The sequence below is a fragment of the Haliaeetus leucocephalus genome, unplaced genomic scaffold (assembly GCF_000737465.1).
Source record: "Haliaeetus leucocephalus isolate CR32 unplaced genomic scaffold, Haliaeetus_leucocephalus-4.0 Scaffold343, whole genome shotgun sequence".
Lineage (NCBI taxonomy): Eukaryota > Metazoa > Chordata > Aves > Accipitriformes > Accipitridae > Haliaeetus > Haliaeetus leucocephalus.
In genome coordinates, this window is record NW_010972779.1 from 51669 (window position 1) to 56228 (window position 4560).

The window sequence follows — 4560 nt, forward strand, 5'->3', positions numbered from 1 at the left end:
CCCCAAATTTCTGGGTTTTTTGCCTGTAAGTGGGCGCGGAGGAGGGATCAGCTTAAAAGTGGGGGCAGGAAGAGCGAAGGGGAAGGGGGTCTCTGCCGTTTTAGTGGCGGTTCGGGGGTCCCCGGTTGGGATGGGTGTGGGGAACGCGGTATGGTATCCCCTCCCCCCTTTTCCTGAGGTAATTTTTGTCTGAAAAGTCGTTAAAAAGGGCAAGGCGCTCAGGACGGGGAAAAGCCTTAGGAAAACGGTGCCTTCAGGGTGTAAGAAGGGTGAGGAATTGGGAGGTTTCACTCCAAAATCTTGTGGAGAGCGGACTGGGGGGGGGGGGGGGGGGGGGGGGGACTCCCCTCCTGGGGGCGGGAAAAGGGGCTGTTTGGGTAAAAAACCCTGCAGTTTTCAGGTCAGTGCTGGTTTTTGAGGCCTCCCCCACGGTGCTGAGTCAGGGCCAAAACCTGTACCCTGGGCCTCAAAACCGGCTTAAATTGGCCTAAAACTGCTGGCAGAGCTGTTGGGCCTCTTTCAGACTCATGAAGATTTTTAGTGCCATTCCAGTTAAAAAAACCCCAACCTAGCTGTTCCTTTTTATTTTTTTTTCCCCCCTAATAAAAACCCAGGTTTTGGTGAAAACCAGGTGCACCTTTCCAATGGAAAATGCTCTAAAATTGTCCTTCCAGGCCCAGTCCCTGAGGAAAAAACAGCTTTTTGGGACATTTCCATGCAGAAAACACAGACTCCAGCTATGTGGTTGCTAATAAAATAATTTTAAAGCTGAAATCTGGGGGAGAGGGGGCAGTGTACATGCTTAAAACCAACCAGAAATGGGCAAATCATTGCTGCAAAAATCATCATTGAGGTGATTTCCAAAAAATACAAATGTGTGAGTGAGGGGAGGCCTCTCCCTACCGCTGAAATGGCTGAAAAAAAACCAGTTTTGTGGGTCTTAATGGCAGAATAATGCAGGAAAATAATAATAACAGCAAACTTGTCTTGTCCCACAGGAAACGCCCTGGAAATGCGTCAGAAAAACTTGCCCTTTGCCTCCGAAATGCCTCGTTGGCTTCATCAGGAGCTTTAATTAGCCCCCGGTCGGCTTTAATTACAGGTTTGGGGAGGTGGGGGGGGGTGTGGCTGTCTGCCCTGCCCGGAAATGCCTCAAAATGCCACAAAAGGGATTTTTTTTTTTTTTTTTTAACCTGGTTGAGAACAGGCTGTGCCATGACTCAGCACGGCCTTGAAACTGTGCGAAATGCAGAGATTTTGGTGTATTTTAAGGGGAAAAAAAAAGAGTTGTTTGGGCTTTTCTGGAAAGGGGCAAAAATAAATACTAAAAAAGGGTCGTTTGGGGCTTTGCTGGAAACAAGGGAGATAGGTGAAAAAAGGGTTTCTGGGGTCTCTGCGTCCTCCTCAAGAGCCAAGCATCGCTCACCTTTTTTCCCCAAATTTGTGACTGTTTTGGGGAGGAAAGGAAACTTTTTTTTGCAAGGGCCCAGACCCGTGATGCAGCAAGAGTGAAAATGACGTTAAATATTATTAAATAAATAACGAGAATGCTCAAAAATCGTCCAGAAGAGCTTTTTTTTGTGTTGAGAAGAGGCAAAACCGAGCAAAAAAACTTGGTGTTAAATTTAACCACGTTTGTGCTAAAGCAGGTGGGGCAGCTGAACGCCTCCTGCTGCCAGCGTGATTTGTGGGGAGAAAAACGAAAAAAAAAAGAAAAGAGGTGTTCTTGAAAGCCGGGGCAGGATTGATTTTTTTTTTGGCTGCTGCCCTTTTTTGGCGATTTTGGGGACTATTTCTTTGCCCCCCCCGCGGAGGCGGCTGCGGCGGCGCTGACGTCACGCGGCTTTATAAGGCGGCGGCCGCCGCGCGCTGCCGGGCGCTCTGCGAGGAACCGGCCCCGAATCGGGCGGAATTCGGCAAAACCGGCCGCTCCCTCGGCGGGGGGGCCGGAGCCGGCTCCGCGCTTCTCCGCTGCCAAAAAGCTCGCAAAGCCGCTCTGTTTTTTAAGCAAAGCTCTTAAAGCTGCTTGATTTAAAGAAAAAAAAAAAAAAAAAGACCGGGAAGCTGTTTCCTTTAAGGATAAAAGGCTTTTAAAGCTGTTTTCTTTTCTTGAATTCTTAAAATACGGCAGTTCAGTCGTTCGGAGAAGCCGGAGCGAGCTGGGGCACTTTTTTAAAAAAAAAAAAGGCTTTCAAAGCTGCTACATTTAAAAAAAAAAAAGCTCTTAAAGCTCTTATTTTTTAAAAACGAAGCTCTTAAAGCCGTTTCTAAAACAAAACTCCTAAGGCTGCTTCCTTTTACGAAAAAGAAGCTCTTGAAGCTGTTTTTTTTTTAATTCTTAAAACACTGTAATTTGATAGTTTAGAAAAGCCAGAGCGAGCTAGGGCGCTTTTTAAATGTAAAAAAGCTTTCAAAGCTGCTTTACTTTAAAGAGAAAAAAAAAAAGGCGCCTTTAAACCTGTTTTCTTTTAAAAAAAGCTCTTACAGCTCTTTTACTTTCTTTAAAAAAGCTCCTAAAGCTGTTTTATTTTTTTAAAAAGCTCTTAAAGCTGTTTTAATTTTTTTAAAGAGCTCCTAAAGCTGCTTTCTTTAAGGAAAAGCTGTTAAAAGCTTTTTTTCCTTGTTTCTCCTAAAAAGCAGCGCCGGGCCGGGCCGGGGGAGCGCAGGTTGGGTGCGGGTGCGGATGTTTCGGAGAGTTTGGGGTGAAATGCGGCATTTTAAGTCAAGACAGAAGATTGCTGGCAAAGGAAGATGGATTGAGAGAGGAGATAACTGGGGGAAAAGAAAAGGAAAAATCAAGAGTGAAGATAAGCCTTGGCAGGGAGGAAGATTAACGGCTTGACGAGAGAAATGAGGGAGTTTAATTTTTTTCCCCCAGCGGCCCCTGCTGGGGGAAAAAAAGGACTTTTTGGTAAAAGGCAGTGGCTGGCAGCCGGGAAGGAGGTGCTGGGCAGGGCAACCCTGGGGAAGAGGAGAAAGAAGTGAGAAAAGAGGAAAAAAAGGGAGAAAAGAGGAAAAGAAAGAGCCAGTGCAAGTTGGCTGAGCTGGAGGAAATCTTAAAAATTCAGGGGAAAAACAGCCCGTGGAGATGGGTGAAGCTGGAGGAGAAAATAGAGGAGAAAAAAAAAAAAAGAAAATAGAAAAGAAAAAAAGAGAGAAAACCAGAAAATAGAGGAAAGAAAAAATAATCATCTGGAAATTGGAGAAGATAGAAAAAAAAAAAAGAAAAATCAGAGGAGCCAGTGGAAATTGGTGAAGCTAGAGGAGGAAAGAGGAAAAAAAACAGGCAAAAATGAGAAAAGAGGAAAAAAAAGAGAAAAGAGAAAAAAAGAGAAAAAAATAAGAGAAAATTAAAGAGGAAGTAGAGAAAATAAGAAAATGAGGATAGAAGAAAAATAAGAAAATGAGGATAGAAGAAAAGAGGAGGAAATGGAGAAAAGAGAAACGAAGCCAGTGGAAATTGGTGAAACTGGAGAAATTAAATTTAAAAAAATAAGGAAAAAAAAAAAAAAGATCAGGAGCCGGAGGAAGGTTGTACGGAGCAGGAAACGGGAGAGAAAAGGAAGAGAAAGACAAGAAAAAGAGCAAATGGCGAACAGGAACCCGCTGGAGTAAGGAGATTTTCAGGAATTTAAGGAAACGCCCCAAAACGGAGCCGGAGCTGGTGGGGCTGGAGGAGGAACTGGCCGGAGGCGGCAGCTGGGTGAGGCCCTTCCCCCTGCTCGTTCTGGGGGGGTTTGGGGGGGTGGGGGGGGCTCTTGTCATTGCAGGCGCCGTGGCCGTCACCCCCACTCCCCCCTTTTTTCTGTAAAACCCCCAAGAAACGGGGACCCCCCCCCCCCAAACCCCACTCCAGCGTCACCAGGCTCCGGCCGTAGCGCTCCGTAGGTCCCGCCTGTTGCCACAGAGTAAGTGATGAAAAATCCCTTCTTTTTCCCCCCAAAAAGGCGACGTGCGGGAGGGGATGGCTGAAACTCTCTGGAAAAGGGGAAAAGAGGAAAAAAGGGGGGGGGTGTTGGGGGGGGGGGGGGGGGGGTCTCGAGTGTTTTTGCCCCCTCAGGGAAGCAGCAAAACGCAAGAAAAAAAGGCAAATAACGGTGAGAAAAATGCCAAGGAAAAGTAAAAAGAGACCCCGGGTCTCAGGATTTAACCAAAAAAGGCAAATCTGCAGCCAGAGCGCACTCAGGAGCTTTTCCGCAGGGACCTTTGAGGATAAAAACACTGATTTGATTAATGTGGAGCCGGTCAGAAGTAAGATTTTTATTTAATTTTGTTGTTTTGGGGCGTTTCCGTTGGTTACTGGCTGGTGGAGCTGGGTCAGGGTCCGGCCTGGGGGCATGGCGGGGGGGCGGCGTGTTTTGGGCTTGTTTCCAGCCTTTCCGCAGATGCAGTGGTAGGAGGCAGCTTGGAAGAAAAGCCGCTTTTTTGCCCCCAAAACGGAGCTGGAAAATCAGGATTGCGGCTCGTGCCGAGAGTCCCCAGGAGCTTCCCTTAGGAAAAAATAACGTAAAGAAACCCCCAACCCCCTAAAACGCTCAGCAGGGGAGGGGGACGGAGCCA

At 46.9% G+C, this 4560-nt stretch overlaps 1 long non-coding RNA gene across 1 annotated transcript; it reads left to right on the forward strand.

Moving 5' to 3' along the window:
* Window positions 1–1002: 1002 nt before the first annotated feature.
* Window positions 1003–3151, forward strand: LOC104834892. Its single transcript, XR_774667.1, has 2 exons — window positions 1003–1102; window positions 2638–3151. It is a non-coding gene; the product is annotated as an uncharacterized LOC104834892 (long non-coding RNA).
* Window positions 3152–4560: the final 1409 nt, after the last annotated feature.